This window comes from Oreochromis niloticus, linkage group LG9 (assembly GCF_001858045.2).
Source record: "Oreochromis niloticus isolate F11D_XX linkage group LG9, O_niloticus_UMD_NMBU, whole genome shotgun sequence".
Lineage (NCBI taxonomy): Eukaryota > Metazoa > Chordata > Actinopteri > Cichliformes > Cichlidae > Oreochromis > Oreochromis niloticus.
Genome location: NC_031974.2, coordinates 475,423 through 498,199, shown reverse-complemented (window position 1 = coordinate 498,199; position 22,777 = coordinate 475,423). Strand labels below are relative to the sequence as shown.

The window sequence follows — 22,777 nt, the reverse complement described above, 5'->3', positions numbered from 1 at the left end:
GAACATTTGTTTTTTGCTGTGCAGCTTCTTTTGCTGCTTTATCTGCAAAGTTAATTCCTTTAGTGATGTAAGAGTCATCTTTTTGATGTGCAGCACATTTGCACAGTGCTAATTTTCTGGGTAATGTGATTACTTCTAGTAATTTTTCAGATGACTGCCATGTTGTACTGGTGCCCCTGTGGAGGTGATCATACCCCTATTTTGCCATATTTTTGCGAAATGGTGTACTGCTGAAAAAACATACTAACTGTCCGTGTGTCTCTCTGTCTGTCTGCGTCCTTGACACAGTCAGCTCCTTTTATGGGCATGTAGTTCCTGTTTCTCCAGACTAACCAAACTCTTTGTTGAACTTTCCATATAGCGACAATAAGTGTCCAACATTTGAGAGTTGTCTCACATGTGTCAGGTAAGACAAATTGGCTTAGATTTAAAATTGAAGTCACTGCATGGGGGGACTTTGATGATTAAAGTGTGTCCTAAAACAATGTCAGCTGACCTTTTACTGCCTCTGCTGCAGCTACACCGGCCTGCACACAACAGAGTCTAATTTGCAGAAGTAAAATGCAAGCAGACGTTGTTTTTCTCCAAATGCCTGTGTTAAAACAGCTTTCATGTAACCTGCACTTCCATCTACATGCAAGTAGAAAGGCTATTTCCAAGTTACTGAATGCTTCTTCTTCCTTTTTTCTCTGTAGATACAGCACTACATATTTTCTTAAGGCATTTTGGACAATTTCTATTTCGGTTTAAAATGATTCATATCTCATACATGTTACATATGTCAAACTTCTAAGTTGGGAAAAACTTTGCATTGCTTACAGCTTGTAGCTCACAGCTCTAAAACTAGGCATCAGTAAATCATGTGCCTAATCATTTCGTGTCACTGTGATCCTCAAGTATGATCACAGATTTGTTTTTCAAACCAACAAAACAAACAAACAAAAACAAGTTGCTGATGGCATGAAGGCCTTACACACGAGGTGGGACACAAAAAGAAAAAGAACTGCTGTCAGAAACAGAGCAGAAGTGTGAGAGAAAAACTGAGATCACAGACTGCTGCATGTGTGAGCGTTTAATATCATACAGCTTCTGCTCTGAAAAACAAAAAAATTAATACAAAAATAAAAAGTGTGTATCTTGCTCATTAGCTTGGTAGTATAGGTTTGCTCTTCATCTTAACAAAATCTCATCTAGGATGACAGGTTTACAAGCGGGTCAAGTGTCTCTATGCACTTAATTAGTTTACATGTTTTCTTTATTTTCTTCATCTCATATGTCATTATACTGAATTTGAGCAAACCTTAAGCTTGATACAGATTACTTTTAACAATTATCCACCTCACATCACAACTGACTGAGGTGCCTCTTCATATTTAATATTATTTCATTATTAATGTTATTATCTTCTTATATAACAGCAGTAGTATATTACAATATTTTATTTGTGTCCACCAAGGGCTGAGGGTGAGCTGCAGTCTCACCCTTTCCCAAGCTGGAGACATTTTCCTTTTCACACACTTTCTTTGGCTGAACAATGACACAACCTTAATATACCTTATGCATCTCTCTATTTCATTTAATATGTGTTTGTGTGAATTATCTGGTTTCATGCATTCTATCCATTCTAGGCACGGTCGTCCTGCCAACTATATTTCATTATTAATACCAGTTTACCGGTTGTTATCCTTCTATTATCAATTTGAATACATTAAATAAGCTCTAATTTAATTTAACCTTTTGTTTATTCCACTTCATTCCTTTTTCCTGTGGATTTTTCCCCGCATAAGCGACGATGCCTCCCTCTGTTGTTACTACAAAAACTCCGGTTTGTGCTGCTTTGTTTTTCTGCACTTTTACTGCGTGCTCTGCATGCTGTAGGGCATCAGCTAAGCTTCCAGTATTTTGAGTGACCCAGTGTTTATCTACGTGGGCGCGGACTTTTGGGAGGAGGCCTTTTAGAAACGCGTTTTTTAACTGTTGTTCGAACGGGGTGTTCACGCCCTCATCATATTCTAGACCTGAGTTTTGACTGAAAACTGGCCGTAGTCTATCCAGGAAGTCAGAGGCAGACTCGTTTTCATTTTGCTTTGTTTCTCCTATTTTTCCATAATCTGGCCTAGGTGCCAGAATGGTTCTTATCCTCTCATAAACTGGGTTTAATGCCTGAATTAAATCATCGCCTCTTAAAGCCTCCCCGTCCGCCCCGTTACCTGTGTACTCTCCTCGGACCCGGGCCAGCTTCAGGCCGAATAAGTCCTGGAGCACCTGTAGCATTTCTCTGCCGTTTAACAGCCAATTGGAGCGTATTATGTCTACTGCGTCCCTCCACTGTTGGTGTCCCTCGTTTAAAGGGGGAACATCCTTTAACACATTTTTCCGATCCTCAGCTGTCCACGGTTGATATGTGTATGTGAACGCGTTCGGATCCCTGGGGATCACACCGTCGACCGCAGGACCAGTTACTCAGCCAAAATTGGGATTTGGTACCTGGATTAACGGAAATTGACCCAGTGTGGGTGGGAACAGCGGTGGTGGAAACCCTAGAGTGGATGGGTTTTCATGTGCGGTTGAATTAAGCTGTTGCCTAGCTGCAGCATAGGGGTCTTGTGGTTTCACAAAGGGATTCTTTGAGACTGGGGGATAAAGTTTTGGTGGTTGCTCACTATCTGGGGGGGCTGAGGCAGGGGGAGGTGGCTGATAAGGAGGGGGGTTTACTGTCTCAGTAGCTGGTTTTTCGCTCTGTTTGTTTTGCTTCTCTTTTCTCTTATCCTCACGCCTTTTACTTTCCTCCTGCCATGGTACAAAAAAGCTCACATATTCAAACGTTCGCAAATCCTTTTTCTTTCCGCTAGTTTTCCCTATTTCTTCCTGCAGGCACTTGTGCAGCTGTTGTATTGGGGCGGGGTTGGCATTCCCGTCCCAGGCAGTGCAATTAGTTTTGTTTTTGGGGTTTCTCCATCTATCTGCACTTATTTGACCTGCACCTGGGTGTTTTTTCTCCATCCACTGTTCGTCGGGTGTTAATTCGGGTTTTGTGGATTTGTTGCCCATTTTATTTAGTCGATGCAATATTTATATGTTTTATTTATTTATTAATACTATTTTTATTTATTTATTAATACTGCCAACACACACACTGTGAGACGTTCTGGCACTAGAGTCAGAGGAGGTTTATTAAGTCAGCCTTCTACCCTGAACTAAATTCAGGGCGGACTTAATTTTTATGCGTTGACGCGCAACCTTTCTCTTCCTCACCATTCAGTACTCACAGGAAAACACTAGGAGTAGTGCAGGAGCCTAGAGTTCCTATTCAATGAAGCACTTACTCCTCAACAAACATTCAGCGCGCTTTAAAAAACAAAAATCCTATTTTTATTTGACACTCTCATTACCTTTCACTCCCGGAGTGAAATGAAACCACGAGCTACCAACCTCTCTTTTGTTGCGGAATGGGCCCACACAGGGCGAATTAGTCCGGCTTACACAGGCGAGCGTTTACGTGCGGGTCCACACAGGGCCCGGTCCACACAGGACGTTTTACAATAGGACACGTCTGTCCTTTTGGTCCACACAGGACCCTTCTACTTTGAGCAGTGTCAGCCTAAAAATCGATTATTCAACGCAAAGTGTTTCTGGCTGCTTTATATTCACCTTCAATGTTGCGCTGTGTTCTTTTTCCCGGCGTCACCGAGTCCTGTCGTCGTGGACCTGTATAAGACACTGGCCAATAGGCGAATTTACGACTCTGGGCTTTTCCTTGCTTCGCTAGAAGCGGTGGTTTACAGTGCAGGTAGTCACGACGTCAGGATCCGGCGGCTCCGTCTGTGAATAGTTAGATGATATAATAATATCAATCAACAATCCGGCTCGAAGGACCAATTAAATGTCAGTGGTAAGACATTATAAAACACATTGAAGGAATACAAAACAGTCAGAGTTTTGTTCAGAGAACTACGTGCGCACGGGTGAGTGATCGGGTGATACCCACCCCGAGGCTTTGCAGTCAGCTTTATTTATACTCAAGCATGTTTGCGTCACAGACACATGTAGGAAGAGATAACATACCACTCCTTACAAAGCATAAAACATATATGTTCAACTGTCAGTAAGGAACTGGTCAAGCCTATCTTAAGGGAAACAGAAGCCAGTTGGTTCCTGTTCCCAACGGCAGACTCAGCAAACTCAGCAAAGGTGAGGTTTCCTGTGGCAACCTCCTTATGCCAGTCATTTTCTTAGAAGTCAGCAAGGCTCACGTGCGTGTGTAGTGACAAGATACATGTAGTATAAAATATATGAACATCATTGTACATTCGCAAACCTATTTAGGGAAAGCATGTTATTTAATAAAACATTAAACAAAATCTCTTAACAATCTCTAATGTTGGAAACAAAAGTTGTAGGAAAAGCAAATCATCACTCAGTGGCTCAATGGTTTCATCTGCCTTGTCAGCATGCATAACGGCAGAGGCTGACATGGCTGCCCTTCTTGTTCGACAGAGGTTGTTGAAAGAAAAGCATGCTTTGGAAGAACAAGAAATACAGCTTAAGAAAAGAAAGGAGCTGCTTGACTTAGAAACTAAAATAGCAGCTTCAGCAGCAAAGGTGAATGTTTTAAAAGCTTCTGAAATGTCCCGAGTCTCAAGTGCTGTTAATGGTAAATCTGATGGAATGAATTTGTATTTAGAACGAGAGCAGGGGAGTTTAGGCGTTTTAAATCCTAATGCTCCGACATTCAAACCTGTGTTACCAGAGCGACCCTATCAGGGTGTTGATGCAAGTGATCATCAAGCACATGTATTGGATGTGAGGCCCAAGGTTAAAAATATTTCTCAGCCCAAGGCCGTTTCATTGGAACAGTCAGAGACGAAGCCACAAGTATTTCCAGGTGCAGTTTCAACTACCCGGATGACGTCGCAGTCTCACGCACAACCAAAATATCTTACACATACAGAGCAAGGTAGTGAGGGTCATGATCATCTAGTCACCGTTTTGAAGAAACAAAATGAAATTATAACTTTATTGGCTGAGCAGCAGTCTCTGTTTTTGCTGCCAAGGCGTGACATTCAGTTCTTTGATGGTGATCCTTTGCAATATGAAACATTTATGAGAGCCTTTGAGCACATGGTGGAGAGTCAAGCTCACAGTGCTAAGGATTGTTTATATTTTCTCGAGCAATATACTAGAGGCCATCCAAGAGAAATGGTCAGAAGCTGTCAGTATATGCCTGTTGAGTATGGATATGCTCAAGCTAAATCTTTGCTCCAGGAGAACTTTGGCAATTCACTGAAAATTGCTGCTGCCTACATTGAAAGGGTCAGTAAATGGCCACCTATAAAATCTGATGATGTGAAGGCTTTGCAGGAATATGAGTTTTTATTAAGGCAATGTTGCAATGCAATGGGAGATGTTGAGTCCTTGCATGAGTTGGATGTCTCTGCTAATATGCAAGCAGTTATAAAAAAGTTGCCTTATAAGCTCAGGAATAAATGGAGGAATATTGTGTGCGATGTGCAGGAGAGGTTTCAACGTAAAGTGGGTTTTAGCGATGTTGTTGAGTTTGTCGAAAAGCAAGTGAAGATCACAAGTGACCCATTGTTTGGAGATGTACAGGATCCTCCAACAGCCATCAGAAAAGAGGCGAGGAATGTTAAGTCTGAGTTTTATCCTAAGGCTAAGCGGAGTAGTTTTGCTACTACAGTGGCTAAGGTGGAAGGGAAGATTGAGCCGGCGTTGAGGCGAGAGAGTGGTTCAGTTGTAACCAAGGTTTGCTTGTTTTGTGGAGCAGGGCATATGTTGGATTTGTGTCCTTCATTTGAAAGAAAGTTGCACTGTGAAAGATTATCTTTTTTGAAAGAGAATGGTGTGTGTTTTGGTTGTCTGCGCATTGGGCACAGAAGCAAGGACTGCAGGAAACGTCTCTTGTGTAAAGTCTGTAATCAGAAACACCCCACACTCTTACATATCCACTCCAAGCAGAGGGAAAGTGTTTCAGTGCAAACCATAGGAGGGGGAAAACCACCAGATGACAGTCCTTTATGTGCTGTGCAAAGCAGTGGTGTTACTGGGGCCGGTGAGCAAAATAGTGCTCTATCCATAATACCAGTTAGAGTGAAGTCCAAGAAAGGTAATCAGTCACTGATAACCTATGCTTTCCTCGATGCTGGGAGCTCAGCTTCATTTTGTACTGAAGGGCTCATGAATAGGTTGAATCTTTCAGGAAGGAAAACTGGCATTCTTTTGCGAACAATGGGTCAGGAGAAAATGGTCAGTAGCAATGTTCCCTCTAAGCTGAGCACGTGCGCAATTGCGCAGTGTTGACACGGTCTCTGCGCAGAGAAAATCTGCGTTGCGCACACAAAAAAAATTCTAACCTGAATTGAAATTAAAGTAAATATGTGCCGACACCGGTGTTTTAGCTAGCAAAGCAGCGTGGCTGATGTGGAGTGAAGCCACGTTAATGACAACGTGTACAACCATTGGAGATGTGAGCAGGACAGACGGAACAATTGACGGGAAAAGTGTGGACTTTATACCAGTTTTTAAATTGTGTTGATAGGCCACGTAAAACCAGAGTTATGACAAAAATATTTGCAATGTTTGGTTTTCTTCCTGAATACTGTCGTTGTTTATATTTTCTGTGGGAAGAAACGGTAAAAACGGCGTTTTATAAGAAAAAAGTCTCGAAAGCACTCTCTGCCTGTGAGCAAAGACGAAACCAAAACACCCTGCCCTTTCCCATTGGTCAAAAAATGTACCATGTCGACCAATCAAAACATGGCATTTAGTTGTTAAGAAACGGGAGGAAGTTTTAGGAGTGACGGCGGTGTTTTGAGATGTGAGAGATTTGAGACGTTTAGCACAAATCTTGTGTAGTTAGTTGTAGTGTAGTCAATAGTTTTGTTGTGTGTGTCAGAACAATGAGGCGGCTGCTGAATGTTACAGGTGTTACAGCAGTGATACATCTCCTGTTGTCAGGCCTGCAGGTATCAGGCTGTTGTTCTCCTTTATCTCATAGTGGACAGAAATTATTTTTTGGAGTGGCACAAATCATTTGTGAAATGTTTGTTTAAAAAACCGCCTTGGCTGCATTTTTAGGTAAACAGCTGCAAAACAACTTTGTTGTTTGCAAAACTCAGTTACTTTTTTGAAGAAGTAACTATAATTAATTGCCCAACATTGGTCATTATATACTGTATTTGGCAGTCAGAGAGTTACAGGACTCTCTCCCAGACCAGACCAAAAAAAACAGAGGTTTTTTTTTGTTTGTTTTTTAAGAGAAGAAAGTTGTGTTTTCAAAATTGGAGTTCAACTTATTTTTACTTCCAATAGTGTTAACATACTACACAGGTCATGAACAAGATTTTTTTTAAAAAAATTTCATTGTAAGTGGGCTAAAGCAGTTAATTAAAAGTAGTCTAACATAAATGTAAATGCTGTAATTTGATTATTTTAATAAACCATGTAACTTGGATGGAGTCGACGCTGGCGTGACCACAGTGCACACGTCTGATGTCGCTCAGAGTGGTCCACGAGTACGCTCAGGGAGTTTGTGTGTTCGCTCAGACACATTAAAAATTAGAGGGAACATTGGTCAGTAGCTATGTTGTTTCAGATTTGGAAGTAGCTGGTTTGGATTTGGATCACTACTGTGACTTGCCTGACTTATTTACTCAGAAAAGCATGCCTGTTCATCAATGTAATATTCCCCGACAGGAAGATCTGGATAGATGGCCACATTTGCGCCATATTAAGATACTGGAGATAAATTCCGGGGTAGACCTGTTGATCGGGACCAATGTGCCCAAGGCTTTAGAGCCATGGGAGGTTGTTAGAAGTCAGGATGGAGGTCCCTATGCAGTAAAAACCATGCTGGGTTGGACGGTGAATGGTCCTCTCAGAGAGGATCGTAAGACTGACATTTTTGATGCGAGTGTCAATAGGATTTCCGTGGCAAGATTGGATGAGCTGTGGGAACGTCAAATGAAGGCTGATTTTCCAGAATGTATTCAGGATGAGCAGTTTGCTTTGTCTAGAGAAGATCAGCAGTTTATGAAGTCAGTGATGGACTCTGAGTTGGTTGATGGTCATTATACCATTGGTTTACCTTTTAGGTGTAATCAGGTAAAAATGCCAAATAATAAGAAGGCTGTAGAAGAGCAAACTATGAGCCTTAAACAGATGTTTATCAAGGATGATTCCTGGTTGACAGGGCCAAAGTTTCTTGCTAAACCAGAAATTAAGTGGCCAGTGAACCTTGATTTTGGGAAGATCTCTTTAAATGATCCAGAGATTAAAATGGCCATTCTAGTTAATGCTGTTGATGCAAATGAACACAAGGGTGCATCAATCAGGGACATTAAGAAGGCCTACAGAAAGCTGGCTTTGCAGTTACACCCTGACAGAAAGCAAGACGACCCAAGCCCTGGAAGGGTTCGCAGACTTGGGGGCAGCCTATGAGGTCCTCTCAGATAAGGAGAAAAGGAAACAGTATGACATGTATGGAGAGCACGGGCTCAAAGAGGGTCACCACAGCTCTCACAGCGATATCTTCTCCAGCTTCTTTGGTGACTTTGGGTTCATGTTTGGTGGCAACCGACAGCAACAGGACAGGAATATTCCCAGAAGAAATGGCATAATACTGGACCTGGAGGTTACACTGGAAGAAGTGTGCTCTGGGAACTTTGTGGGTGGTGAACGTGAGCTGAAAGAGGCAGTGGAAGGATGGAATCAGGCACAGATTCATGAGATGCTGCTGCAAAAGGGCATAAAGTGGATTTTTAATCCTCCCGCTGGTTCCCATCATGGCGGTGTTTGGGAACGTCTCATAAGGTCCGTCAGGAAGGTGTTAAATTCTGTTTTGAAAGTGCAGAACTTGGATGATGAAGGCCTTTGTACAGTTCTTTGTGAGGCAGAGGCTATTGTGAACAGTAGGCCAATAACCAAAGCTTCTACTGATCCTAATGATTTAGAGGCCTTGACTCCTAACCATCTGTTGCTGCTTAAGACCAAGCCATTGATGCCACCAGGAGTGTTTCAGAAGGGTGACGTGTATGGATGACGTCGATGGAGACATGTACATTACATGTCTGACCTGTTCTGGAAACGCTGGGTTAAGGAGTACCTGTCCCAGCTTCAAGAGCATCAGAAGTGGCAGAGAATCGGACGGAACATCATTCCTGGGAATGTGGTTATCATGGTCGATGATTCTGCGCCTCGTAACTCTTGGGTGACTGGAAGGGTTGTGGAAGCAATTTCTGACGGTAAAGGACTTGTGCGTCGGATTCGTGTTGAAACAAAGACTGGTTGGATCACTAAAGTGTGTCTTCTACAGGAAGCAGAAGAATCATAAAGATTGACTTTTTCAAATGTCTATTTGTATTAATGTGTATTTGCTTATTTTGAATTGAAATTGTTTCTTTGAACGTTGGATAAAGGATTGATCATGTTTATCAATATGTCTCCTACATGGTAAGTATGATGTAATTATTGCTCTAAAATAATTAGGGGCCGGTATGTAGGAGCCATATGAGTTGCTCTTTTTTGACTACGTGGGTTAGTTTAAATGGACTCACTGTATTGGTGCACGGGTGTGGGGCGTGTCTCATGGGTGTGTTAAATGATAAATGTGGTTGCACTCACCTGTTCACTGCACCTGATGTTGATGATCAGAAAGGTAGGGTGAGCATGAGGCAAAACTTTCTGTTGACCGCAGCTTGAATGATTTTGATAGATTTTGACTGCAACTTGATGTTTTTTGTATATTTGTGCACTAATTGATGCCATAGGCCAAGTTGTAATTTGGCATAGTAATTAGTGCAGCCATTGTGAGTTGCAGTCATTTGTTTGTGCAGTCTGCGCATTTGTTTAATAGTTAATCCCATGTGCTGATTTGTATATTGGACAGTTGCATGTGGAATAAAAGGAGCAAATGTTACAGAAGTGTATTTTATGCGCTTATTGTTGCGCGTCATCTGTGTCCTCATGTGTAGCCTGCCGCAGCCGTAGGTTGGAGGAGCCGCAACAGTGATGTTTGTGTAAAGTAAGTGCGCATGCGCCATTAGCGTGCTGCCTGCTGTAACCCTAATTTCCCTTGGGATTAATAAAGTATATTGATTGATTGATTGATTGATTGATTTACCTACTGACAAACATTTAAAGTTCAACTAAATGAAAAAAACAATTTGTGATAACCTGAATACACAACAAAGTATAACAGCCAAAATACTGGACACTGTTCTGCTGAACAACAAACAATTATATTGCCTAAGTTGATTATCTCTTATGTTTTTATTGAACAAAACAAAAAAAGACATTGCACAATTTTCCACCCAAAACTTTTATTAAAAATAATTTTTAACACAAGTGACAATCAGTAACAGCTTTCAGAGAATACGAAGTTTGATTAAAATTGCTAGCTTTACATGTTAATACCCATCTAATAAATCGTTTTACAAAACACGACACCATGGTATCATTTTTCTTTTGATTGGAGCTACATAAAGCAAGTACATCATCATAAGTCTTTCCACACCATCTCTGAGCTAAAAAATATACGGTGTTGACCGCATACTGTAAACAGCGTGGCTTGCTGCTGTCTTTGATGGAAAGATACTCGATCAGTACGCTTTTTAAAAAAACCTTACAATGCTTTAGGGGTAAAATAGATAATCCGGTGGGAATCCGAATGAATCATAAATTGAATTGATCTCGAGAATTGAATCGTAACAAGCATAAACGATCAGTGTAGTTGTGTGAGGCAGCGAGACTCTGAAGCACATTTCAAGTCTCAAGTTGGCATTTATTATCGGTGTCATCTAAAGGACTCATATTGAAAACAAACAGAGTATATCCTTCTTGAAATTCCTGTCTGTCAATGCTCAAGGATAGATCTTTCAGGTTTCTCCCGGTAGCTATGTACAGGCTGTAAAACTATCTGATGGACTAATTCTCAACAAAATTGGGTTGAAGAGCTTTGGCTGGTATCTGTTTACTCTCATGACACAAAGCCAAAAACTCTAACTTTTTATGCTGGAAATTGAAAGGGCATAAATCATATCACTCTGTAAAAGCTTCGTGGTTAACCATGCTCATGACAAGATATCTGGGCAGTGAATCCAGAAACAGGTTCTCATGATGTGATATCCGAGAATTCTCAGGTATTGAAAATGTTTTTACATTAATCCGTGAGATCAGATATAATGCACTGGCATGCATGAGAGCGGATGTGTGACGTGCACAGTGTTCTCACAAACATGGATGTGCCTAGAATATTCACACGGTAATTCGCCTTTTGAGGCGCCATAAGGCTAAAAGCGTCATTGGCTCTCGTGAGCTTAACCCTCAAATCCACATTATTGAGCAATAATCTATCACAGAAAAATATGTCAGAGTGCAATGGGCCCATAACATGAAACTCTCTGTTAGGGACGTTATTAACAACATGAGAGTCATGAGCGCCAGCAGTATCTTTGTAAAAAAGACCTGCGCTAAATTGAGTTTTCAGACTTTCTTCTGAGTAATTTAGATATGTCTCAATTATGGGCCTATATGGATGAGTTGAGCTGGCATGAGAAATCAACCTGTCACCCAGTGTCGCATCACATTGTATTTAAAGGGTAATTTATAATTGCAACATTAGCGTCTGCATCAATATCGCTGCCATCTGCATTTGTTCAGCCTTAAACTCAGCAATGTGTCATTTAAATCCAGGTAATGCAACCTGTTTCCAGGCATGTAAAATTCCAGAGGTCCCCTATAAGTCAGTGCAGTTACTGGTAAAATTTCGGAATAAATTTGTCTTCGATTGAAAACTGAGTCAGCAGTGCTGTACACTCGCTCAATCGTTCGTGAAGTAAAGACATTCTTGTTTGTTCTTAGTTTATAGAAAATACCTTGCTTAGACTTGCGTCCTGTACATCTGGCAGTTTTAGCCGTTTTTCTCTTTTTGACACTTTTTTTTGGCTTTTTAAACTCTGTCAGTCTTTGACCTGGAGGACGTTTTAACGGTCTACGCGAAATTATGCTTAGCCCAGAGCCCTCTTAATGTTCTGCTGTGTCCGAGTAATTGAACTTACTGACAACTGTAGTCAGCACATCCGAGGATATGTTCTTGACAGTGGTCTTCAAATGAGGTTTTGCCACGCTAACCTCCCACTTTATGAATGGAGTGACAAATCTGAACAATTTTGAGAAAATAGAGGCAATGCCGAGCGGCATGTAAGGGGTTAATCACAGGCGTCGAGTGCCCGCCCCCAGGCCCCGGCTGCAGCTCGGAGCTGGGAGAAGGCCTGGCGAAACAAGTCAGCCGTATGGAACTATTTCAAAGTGAACAAAGACGCAAAAACAGAGGCGGACCGCAAATTGTGCTCAGAGAAATTGTCCAGAGGAGGCTCAAAAGGTAGCGCATTTAACACAAGTAATTTAATCAAGCACCTAAAATCCCAACACGACGACGAGTACAAAGAGTTTACCCACGCTTATTTACCCATGCTTATTATCACAGAGGAGCATAGCTGATGCTATAGCAGTGGAACGGAAAATAGTTGGGCATTTTAAAGATTCCGCCTTAGCCTACTCCCGCCTCGAGGACATTCAGGGACAGCTCAACCAGCCAATAAAGAGACTGCAGCAGGACGTACAGACGCGCTGGAACAGCACGTATTACATGCTCCAGTCCCTCATTGAGCAAAAGCAAGTGCTGGGGGTGTATGTGTCCGAGCATGAACTCCCTGACTATCTCACCGCTCACCAATGGGCTCTTATGGAGACGCTGTTGCCATCCTCACCCCCTTTGAGGAACTAACTAAAAAACTGAGCAGCTACGATGCACTAGCCTCTGTCATCCCAGCTGTGACTGTGCTAGTGAGACTTCTAAACAGAGAAACAGACGAGGACCACGGCGTCAAGACAATGAAAGCTACCTTACTGGCAGCTATCAAGAAGCGCTTCAGCGGCGTCGAGACCAACCCACTGTACTTCATCTCCACCATACTTGACCCAAGGTAAAGTCAAATGGCTGGCATTTGTCACAGTGGTTTAGGGGAAACTAAAATCAGTCCTATTTTTCCATATATTAATACATTTATGATTTTGTGCAGGTTTAAAGATGGCTTCTTCTCCAACAACACTGCTCCAGAGGCCAAGCTGCACCTGAAGCAGGAGCTGCAGATGATGTCCAGAGCTGAGGCAGAGGGGAGTCGGGCAGAAGCTGCAGAACCTCCTGCTAAACTGTTCCTCAAGGCTCCGGCAAGCACTAGCAGCAGTCTGGACACTGTATTTGACGAAATCGCTAAGGAGCAGCCCCAGGCAGCACAGCCGCTGGCAGCAGGTGCTGCCATTGAGCTCGACAAATACCTCGGAGAGGCCCCGAGCCCTTGTGAAGACAGTCCTCTGAAGTACTGGGGTGTCAACAAAATCAGGTTCCCCACTTTGGCTAAAATAGCCCGTAAATACCTCTCAGTCCCATGTAGCAGTGTGGAAAGTGAAAGGCTTTTTAGCTCAGTGTCACACATTATAGATGAAAAAAGAAACAGTCTGACTGCTGATAATGCAGAAAAGCTACTTTTCTTAAAAAAAAAACCAAAACCTGCCACTCACTTAAAGTGAGTCGTCCACAGTTCTATGTTGGTGGATGTTGTTAGTTTATTCAAATATTGTGCACTAATAGCAAAGATGTTTATTAATGCCCCTTGTGTTGTTCGAAGCGGCAGAGTTTACAATAAAGTGAAAAAGATACTTGAGTTGCACTGATTCTGTAATATGTTGCATACAATATGGTTTTCATTTTAAATAAATGTTCTTAATTCCAAACCAGTCCCTTGTTTTGTTTTTGTTAAATTATAGGACTAAAGCTGTTACCTGTAAATTTAAATCATGTTTTTATTAAGTACTCGGTATCGGCGAGTACTGAAATGCAAGTACTCGTACTCGTTTCCAAAAAAGTGGTATCGGTGCATCCCTACATTAAATGGTAAATGGCCTGTATTTATATAGCGCTTTACTAGTCCCTAAGGACCCCAAAGCGCTTTACATATCCAGTCATTCACCCATTCACACACATTCACACTGTGTGTGTGAATGTGCATCTTCTTTGTGATTTCATATTTTATTTTATATTTACTTGCGTTGTGGTTTGCAGTGTTTTGTGTTGTTTCACTTTAAATTTGTTTAAAAGGAAAAGGCTGAAAATGTAAATAGTTAAAAGTTGAAATGTGAACAGCTGATTAAGAGGTCTCGGAACAAACACACGATTTCTCCGAAAGCGCAGGCACGCAGCTCTGTGTGAAGTATAAGCGTCCTGCTCTGACAGGAAGTCTTGAACTGTTCGCATGTTAATCTTTGTACCGGTTTCATCTTGCACGCTTTTAAGCAGTTTTTGCACACTGCCTAAACTACCAGGATGAGAAGGGTTATAATAAGTTTGTTTCAATAAAAGTTGCTCAGCCATGAGTGATCTTTGAAGTTATCTTTAACTATTGTTTTATTTCAGGATCAACCTGCATACTTATTTCATGTAATCAGTTTCCAAAAATATTTATTTTGATGTAATGAAACCAAGAGATTTGAACGTGGTAAAACAAATAATGAGATTGGTTCTTGCTTTTCCAAGAAAGTTTTATTTGATATAATGAAAACAATACATTTTCATTGAGGTCAAAGAAATGATGACATTGATTTTGCGTCAAATAAAACATGTTTTATTTGACGCAAACAAAGCAAAAAAAAATATTTTTCTAAAGTTAAAAAAAAAAAAGGAGAGAAAAGTAAGAGGAAAGAGAAGAAATACTGATTACTAGTGGGGCCGCAAATTGTGTGACTTTGTGGATTATTGTCCTGGTAACCTCCATGACACTGGTGTCGATTTCTTACCGAGTGCTCTATGTCTCATGAATAATCTCTGAGCTCAAAGACAGACCTGAGCAACGCCTCTGACTTGAGCCAAATGTGCTGGAGGGCTTGGAGGTGGGGTAGAATCAGCGGAAGGCTCGAAGAATGCTTGAGCCGCAGCGGCAGGGGCTCTGAAACTATCCTGTGTGAGCATTGTCGGGGTTGGTGTGGAGAAGAAACTGAGCGTTGAGATTTTAAAAAGGACTGGCGGAGGAGGAAGCGGGGTAAGGGGCCGGATCAGGGGTGGTGCTAAGTAGAGCGTCTCAGCATTTTTCCGACGATAACCAGCTCCAACTTAAAAAGTTCTAAGATTTTTCCACCCTTCTCGGGCTTCTTCAGCCAGTCATGCGAGAGAATCCGGAGCATGGTGTTGAAAACAAGACTGGCTGTTGGAGAGGTCCAAAACAAATTCATCTGTGAGAATGTCCTGGGTTACCGGCCGGGTCGCGACCAGCGACAGAATGGCGTGCTCCGTGTCTCCCACTGGCTGTATGTAACAATTTTTTTCCCCACCAAGTTTAAAAGCCGTTGCTGCTCTTCTTGTTTGAAGGACGGATACGTCTGCGAGTTCCAGCTTGTCTCTCGCTGGCTCTTCTGCACTTCGGGTGTCGCAATGAGGCTCAAAACAGCCCAGTCAGACGATGTAAAGGCAATCCGAGGTGTTAGAGGGCGAAAACCTTCACCGGCTTTTAGTTTGTAGAAATAGAGCTCGCGCTCTCTGAGGCTGAAGGCGTAGCCCCAAAATGCACCGGAGCTGAGACGATCGTGGCGATCGTGACTCAAGAGTTGGCAGTTCGTCTTGTAATCGGAAGGTTGCAGGTTCGAGCCCCGGCTTGGACAGTCTCGGTCATTGTGTCCTTGGGCAAGACACTTCACCCGTTGCCTACTGGTGGTGGTCAGAGGGCCCGGTGGCGCCAGTGTCCGGCAGCCTCGCCTCTGTCAGTGCGCCCCAGGGTGGCTGTGGCTACAACGTAGCTTGCCATCACCAGTGTGTGAATGTGTGTGTGAATGGGTGAATGACTGGATATGTAAAGCGCTTTGGGGTCCTTAGGGACTAGAAAAGCGCTATATAAATACAGGCCATTTACCATCTGAGACGGAATCTCTCTTCCAAGGGTTTAGCGGGTTCTGGCTGGACCCTGCAAAGATGCATTCGTGTGACTTGCACTGGCGTCGCGGAACCTGTGTAGCTGGTTACAGGGGTCTGGGCGAGCAGGGTCAGGTTGGCAGGTATGGCATCCATGTTGTTTAAGAAAAGAGACAAAGGTCTTTTTTCTTTTTTGGGAGGGAAAAAAAAAAAAAGAGTTAAATTTAAGCCTAAATGTTAGATTATTTATCCTGAGTGACAGCCAGCCAGTGAACCTATGGCAGAGAAGGTAAATCGGACCTGTAGCCGATTGGCAATCCGGGGTGCCGTGGGAGCCGCCCATTTGATATGCGATTGGCAGCCGGCAAAGTTAGGCACACCTAGGAGGCAGAGTTGGTCTCGGGGTGCAAAGTTTCGAAAATAGGCAAGAATCATTCGGGAACTGAGATGGAGTGAGTAAGACGGACAGTTTAGGCTGTGTGCCGGATGTGAGAAGAGGGGTCCTAAGGTTTTTTCATCGGTTTCCCTGTTATAACACAAGGTTTGGGGGATAGAGGGGAGTCCCTATCGGGGTTAGGAGTGCTGGGAGCTTGAACGAAGCCGGAGGGATTTTTCTAAGGAGTTTATCCTTGGGGGTGGAGGGGAGACATGGGGTTTTTTTCGGGGGGTCGTGAGAGTTTGTGACTCGGACTTTGATTCTAAGTCTTGTACTTTGCAAAAATATATACGCAAATAAATTTAAATAAAGTTAAGACGCACACAGGCGCCACCTTGGAGAAATGACTACTATATCATTGTAAAATTCTGTACAGGAAAAAAGAAAAAAAGTTAATGATCTTATCAATATCTTTCGAACTTTCTAAATCCCAGAAAGTCAAGAAATCAGATCCAAGTGTGACATCAGCTGACACTCTTTACAGGAGACTCCATCTGAACTCTGTGGAGCCTGATCTCAAGGTTTTTAAGTATGATCCTGAAACCAGAAGAGGATCTTTCTGTCTCTTCAGATTCATTGTGATCCAGTGATTTTGGTTCTGCATGATCACGCTGATGTTTGCACAGAGCAGATAATGAAGTGAATGTTTTTGCACATTGGTAACAGTGAAACTGTTTATTTACAGCGTGGGATCGTTTATGCACTTCAAGATGATCTGCAGTGATGAAGGATGACCCACACTGGTCACAGACTTGCTTTTTAACCTCACTGTGACAGAGTTCATGTTCTCTTAATTCACTTGGTGTGGTGAAGCCTCTCCCACATTGTTTGCAGTAGTTCATTTTGTCTCCAGTGTGTCTACAATGATGTCGTTTTAGGCTCTCTTGCTGATTGAACGTCTTTCCACAAAGGTCACACAGTAACTCTTTCTCACCACCACAGTGACGACAGGGTTGAGAACTGGATCCATCTGTGTCGCTCTGCTTCTAAACAAAGACATAAAAGACAGTGAAGGTCAGGGAATTCCTTCAACATTTTTATCTTGAACACCGCCTAAAATAAAGAGCATCTGTGCCAGCATCCAATTACATTTTACTATTTACATTATAACACTCAGCTTACTGGCTTACAATGACTCTTAATTTGTAGGTAATCTACTTATTGGGAAGATAATTGTGGTGGTTAAACTCCTAACCCCGAGCTGCTCTCCGATGCATCTATTGGAGTGTGAATGTTAGATAGATAGAAAGGGGAGGAGCTTTTAAAACTTTACATTTTTACAACATCAGGAAAGTTTCAGGAGATTTGTGTCAGATTTGACTCAATATTCTGAAGTTTTCTTCAGAATATTCATGTCTTAGAACTTCGTGTCTTAAATGAGACATGAAGTTTTCATGTCTCATTTAAGCTTTGAAATTAAACTTCATTCATATAAAATTGTAAAACTGTAAAAAGAAAAATACATACCTCACAGTGACTGCACTTGTAGAGTTTCTCTCTGCTGTGAATCTTTTGGTGTGATTTGAGGTTAAGTGGAGATTTAAAAGTCTTCTCACACAGTTCACATTTATAAGGTCTCTCCTCAGTGTGGGTTAACATGTGCTTCTCTAAGTTTTTGTATGTCACAAAAATTTTGCCACACTGATCACAGCAGCAAACATCCTTTTTTGTGTGAATCCGTAGGTGAATGTCTCGGCTAACTAGCCAGCGGAAAGTTTTTCCACAAATGTGACAGCTGTACGCCTTGAATCCGGAGTGGGTCACTTGATGATGCTGTAAGTGGATACTTTGAGTAAAAGCTTTATCACACTGATCACAGCTGTACGCTTTAACTGTACTGTGGATGAGTTGGTGTGTTTTTAAGCTTCCAGCCTGGGTGAAAGACTTTCCACACAATTCACAGCTGTACGCTTTAACTCCACTGTGGATGAGTTGGTGTGTTTTTAAGCTTCCAGCATGGGTAAAAGACTTTCCACACAAGTCACAGCTGTATTCTTTGACTCCACTGTGGATGAGTTGGTGTCTTTTGAAATTTTGATATAAAGTAAAAGACTTTCCACACAACTCACAGCTGTACTTTTTAACTCCACTGTGTATGAGTTGGTGTCTTTTTAGGCTTTCAGGACGGTGAAAAGCCTGTCCGCAGAAGTCACAGCTGTACGCTTTAACTGCACTGTGGATGAGTTGGTGTCTTTTTAAGCTTCCAACCTGAGTAAAAGACTTTCCACATTCATCACAAGTATATGGCTTAACTCCACTGTGAACATGTTGGTGTGCTTTTAAGCTTCCAGCCTGGGTAAAAGACTGTCCACACAATTCACAGCTGTATGCTTTAACTCCACTGTGGATGAGTTGGTGTGTTTTTAAGCTTTCAGCATGGGTAAAAGACTTTCCACACAACTCACAGCTGTATGCTTTAACTCCACTGTGGATGAGTTGGTGTGTTTTTAAGCTTCCAGCCCGGTTAAAAGACTTTCCACACAACTCACAGCTGTATGCTTTAACTCCGCTGTGGATGAGTTGATGTTGTTTTAAGGTTTGAGTAAGGGTAAAAGACTTTCCACACAACTCACAGCTGTATGCTTTAACTCCACTGTGGATGAGTTGGTGTGTTTTTAAGTATGCACTCTGTGTAAAAGACTTTCCACACAACTCACAGCTGTGTGCTTTAACTCCACTGTGTATGAGTTGGTGTCTTTTTAAGCTTTCAGGACGGGTAAAAGACTTTCCACATTCATCACAGCTGTATGTTTTCTCTCTCTTTCTTCTGTGAGGTTTGTCGGCCTCCTGAGAGCGCTGACGTCTCGCTCCATGTTGGTCCTGCTGGGACAGAGATACAAACAGAGGCAGTGAGTGAAATGCAGTCGTGGAACTAACTCAACCTTCAAACTTCCTCCATTAACACTAGTTTTAAACCAATGGCTGAAGTAGTTCCTTTTCAGTCAATGCACTCGATACAACACACGTGGTATGGGATATCACGCCGTCACAGGTGCTGGCTGAGGAAACCTTTATTCACGCCTTTATGGCAGATGATCTGTGATGACGTGTGCGCATCCCCACATGCAAACATATCCCCCTGTCATCACAGTCACCCCTCAGTTATTGTACTCTTCAACCTCTCTGAAAACACCTCTGCTGAGATGGGCTAGCTAGCTGGTCCTAGTTAGCGCCATTGTCTGCTGACTAGGTTAACTGCCCCTTTTGGTGTTAGCCTCCACTGCTCAGTTGGTGTGTAGGCTGAAAGGGGAGATTTGTAGTTTTCCTGTGGCGTGTTTCACTTTGCATTTTGGTCCAAAGGTATTTATATTATATTTATATATGTGATATTTGTAGATAGACAGAGCTCTAGACTAACTTTTTGACATGGGCGCACCGGTACGCCTAACTTTAAAAATTTAGGTGCACCGGCACAAAAGTTAGGCGCACTCAAATTTTTCAACCGCATCGCTTAACACCGCAGTTTTACATGTGCACTTTCTTTGGGGGGGGGGAAGTCCCTACAGACAATATTCATTTCTAAATTATTAACTAACAAACTTGTGCTTAAATTGCTTTGTCAATATTGTAGAAAATGTTAAACTTAATCATCATCTCGGCTCCTCTGACGACCTGTTTGCTGCTGCCTGCTGCTGACAGGCAGTGGGGAGAGGGGACACTTGGGCAGTGCATTTATTGCAGCATATAATGTGTTTTCTGGATACACTGCTGTTTTTTCAGCATTCAAAGATTGATGGCACCGTGTCAGAGCTGGCTATGAATTTCAGAAGGATCAGTCCTTAACTTAACACAAAAGTTATCAATAGTTCTTTTCGTCTTTTCTTATTACCCACAGCTACATCCACTTCTGTCGGGCCTAGGCTGCTCACTAGGGCTGAGTATCATCACTGATTTCTATAATCCATTCGATTCTGGTTCTCAAAGTCCTGATTCGATTCAATTTAGCCTCAGACAGTCAGAAATATAATAATTCTGATCATTTATCAGTACTGATACACATGAGACTTCATCAGAATTGTGAACATCACAGCAGATGCCTTTGTGTCAAAGTAACTGAGAATAAAACACAGAAAAACATGCAGGAGATTTTCCTGGTCTGGCGTTTTATAGCAGATAACCTTAAAAATATTCTGCAATATTCTGCAATTTTGCATAATTTTAAGAAGTTTAAGTTTCTTCAGTATTGAACAGCAGAAATTAGGCTTTCTTGTCCGAGGTCATTTAAGTGAAAAAAAGAAAAAGAAAAGAAAAAGACAGCGGCCGACAGCGCTGTAAACAACGGTAGACTGGTGGGTAATAAGCAAATGAATAATGCAGAAAACAGAGATTTGAGACGGGAAACTGTTCTTGATGTAAAGAGAGGGAGAGAGGGAGAGAGGGAGCTGTGCATGAAGTGTGATTTTTATCGTGGTGGAAGCAAAACAGCAAAAGTCAGAGGGAATTCATGACGACATTGATCAAATGTGAAGCGTAGTTTGCTGCTTCTTTTGCTGCTGGCTCGGCGAATTTTGGTTGGAGAGACAAAACCTGCAGCTCAGAGTCAGCGCAAAAAACACGTAAACACAGCGCGGACCGGACGCATCAGAATCGCTAAGCTCTGACAGCGTGTCCGTGTTCGGGCCGTGGGGTGAGAAAGCCGAGAAAGACAAAGCTGATTCTGATGCGTCGGGTCCGCTCTGTGTTTACGTCTTTGTGTGGAATCCGTTAATGAATCGATATCGCTTCATTCAAGCTACTCACCTCTCTCTATCCACCTGCACTTTCAACTGGACCACGGCCAATCAGAGAGGTCCCGCCCCTGACTATCTCTGATTGGTTTAGTCCACGATAGGGGCATAATGTGTGTCTATTGTTGACCACACGGAGAGTTGCAGAGATTTTGTTTTGTTACCCGAAAATATTTGTTGTTTTTTTTTGTGTGTGTGTGTGTGTGTGTGTGTGTGTGTGTGTGTATGTGTATGTGTATGTATGTATATATATATATATATATATATATATGTATGTATGTATGTATGTGTGTATATATATAATCTTAGCTCGGTCATTCTCCATCACCCTTGGGGGTATCTCCCATTTTGACCTCGGGACTTCCAGGTTATACTCGGCACAGATGTTCCACAGATGTGCCGGCCACTTGGTTATGGCGTTCCATGTATGCCTTGCCTGCTAGCATCTTGCACCCTGCTGTTATGTGCTGGATTGTCTCTGGGGCATCTTTACACAGCCTGCACCTGGGGTCTTGCCTGGTGTGATAGACCCCAGCCTCTATGGATCTTGTACTCAGAGCTTGTTCTTGTGCTGCCATGATTAGTGCCTCTGTGCTGTCTTTCAGTCCAGCTTTGTCCAGCCACTGGTAGGATTTCTGGATATCAGCCACCTCCTCTATCTGCCGGTGGTACATACCGTGCAGGGGCCTGTCCTTCCATGATGGTTCCTCGCCTTCCTCCTCTTTCTTGGGCTTCTGCTGCCTGAGGTATTCACTGAGCACGCTGTCAGTTGGGGCCATCTTCGTGATGTATTCGTGGATGTTCGTTGTCTCATCCTGGACTGTGGTGCTGACACTCACCAGTCCCCAGCCCCCTTCCTTCCGCTTAGTGTACAGCCTCAGGGTGCTGGACTTGGGGTGAAACCCTCCATGCATGGTCAGGAGCTTTCTTGTCTTTATGTCAGTAGCTTCTATCTCCTCCTTTGGCCAGCCTATTACCCCAGCAGGGTACCTGATCACGGGCAGGGCGTAGGTGTTGATGGACCGGATCTTGTTCTTACCGTTCAGCTGACTCCTCAGGACTTGCCTGACCCTCTGCAGGTACTTGGTGGTTGCAGCTTTCCTAGCGGCCTCTTCATGGTTCCCATTCGCCTGCGGGATCCCCAGGTACTTGTAACTGTCCTCTATGTCTGCAATATTGCCTTTTGGTAGTTCAATCCCCTCAGTTCTGACTACCTTCCCTCTCTTTGTTACCATCCGACTACACTTCTCCAGTCCGAACGACATTCCAATGTCATTGCTGTATATCCTGGTAGTGTGTATCATTGAATCGATGTCTCGTTCACTCTTGGCATACAGCTTGATGTCATCCATGTACAGGAGGTGGCTGACAACCGCTCCATTTCGTAGTCGGTATCCGTAGCCAGTCTTGTTAATGATCTCACTGAGGGGGTTCAGGCCTATGCAGAACAGCAGTGGGGACAGAGCATCTCCTTGGTAGATCCCGCACTTGATGGTGACTTGTGCTATGGGCTTGGAGTTGGCCTCTAGTGTTGTACGCCACATCCCCATTGAGTTCCTGATGAAGGCTCTTAGGGTCCTGTTGATCTTGTACAATTCTAGGCATTCCAGTATCCAGCTGTGGGGCATTGAGTCATAGGCC

General features: G+C 42.8%; 1 protein-coding gene across 3 annotated transcripts in view; it reads right to left on the bottom strand.

Annotated features, from left to right (window-relative positions):
* The window catches only part of LOC102082456 (uncharacterized), a 34,395-nt gene that overhangs the window by 3,703 nt on the left and 7,915 nt on the right, over positions 1-22,777 (bottom strand). Inside the window, exon 3 of one of the 3 annotated variants that reach the window (XM_019356715.2) lies at positions 3,652-3,822. The gene's annotated coding sequence lies outside the window, so the exon portion shown is untranslated. Of the gene's footprint in view, positions 1-3,651; positions 4,382-19,169; positions 19,230-22,777 lie in introns of those variants that run through there. The other 2 variants (XM_019356716.2, XR_267461.3) reach the window with 2 other exon arrangements.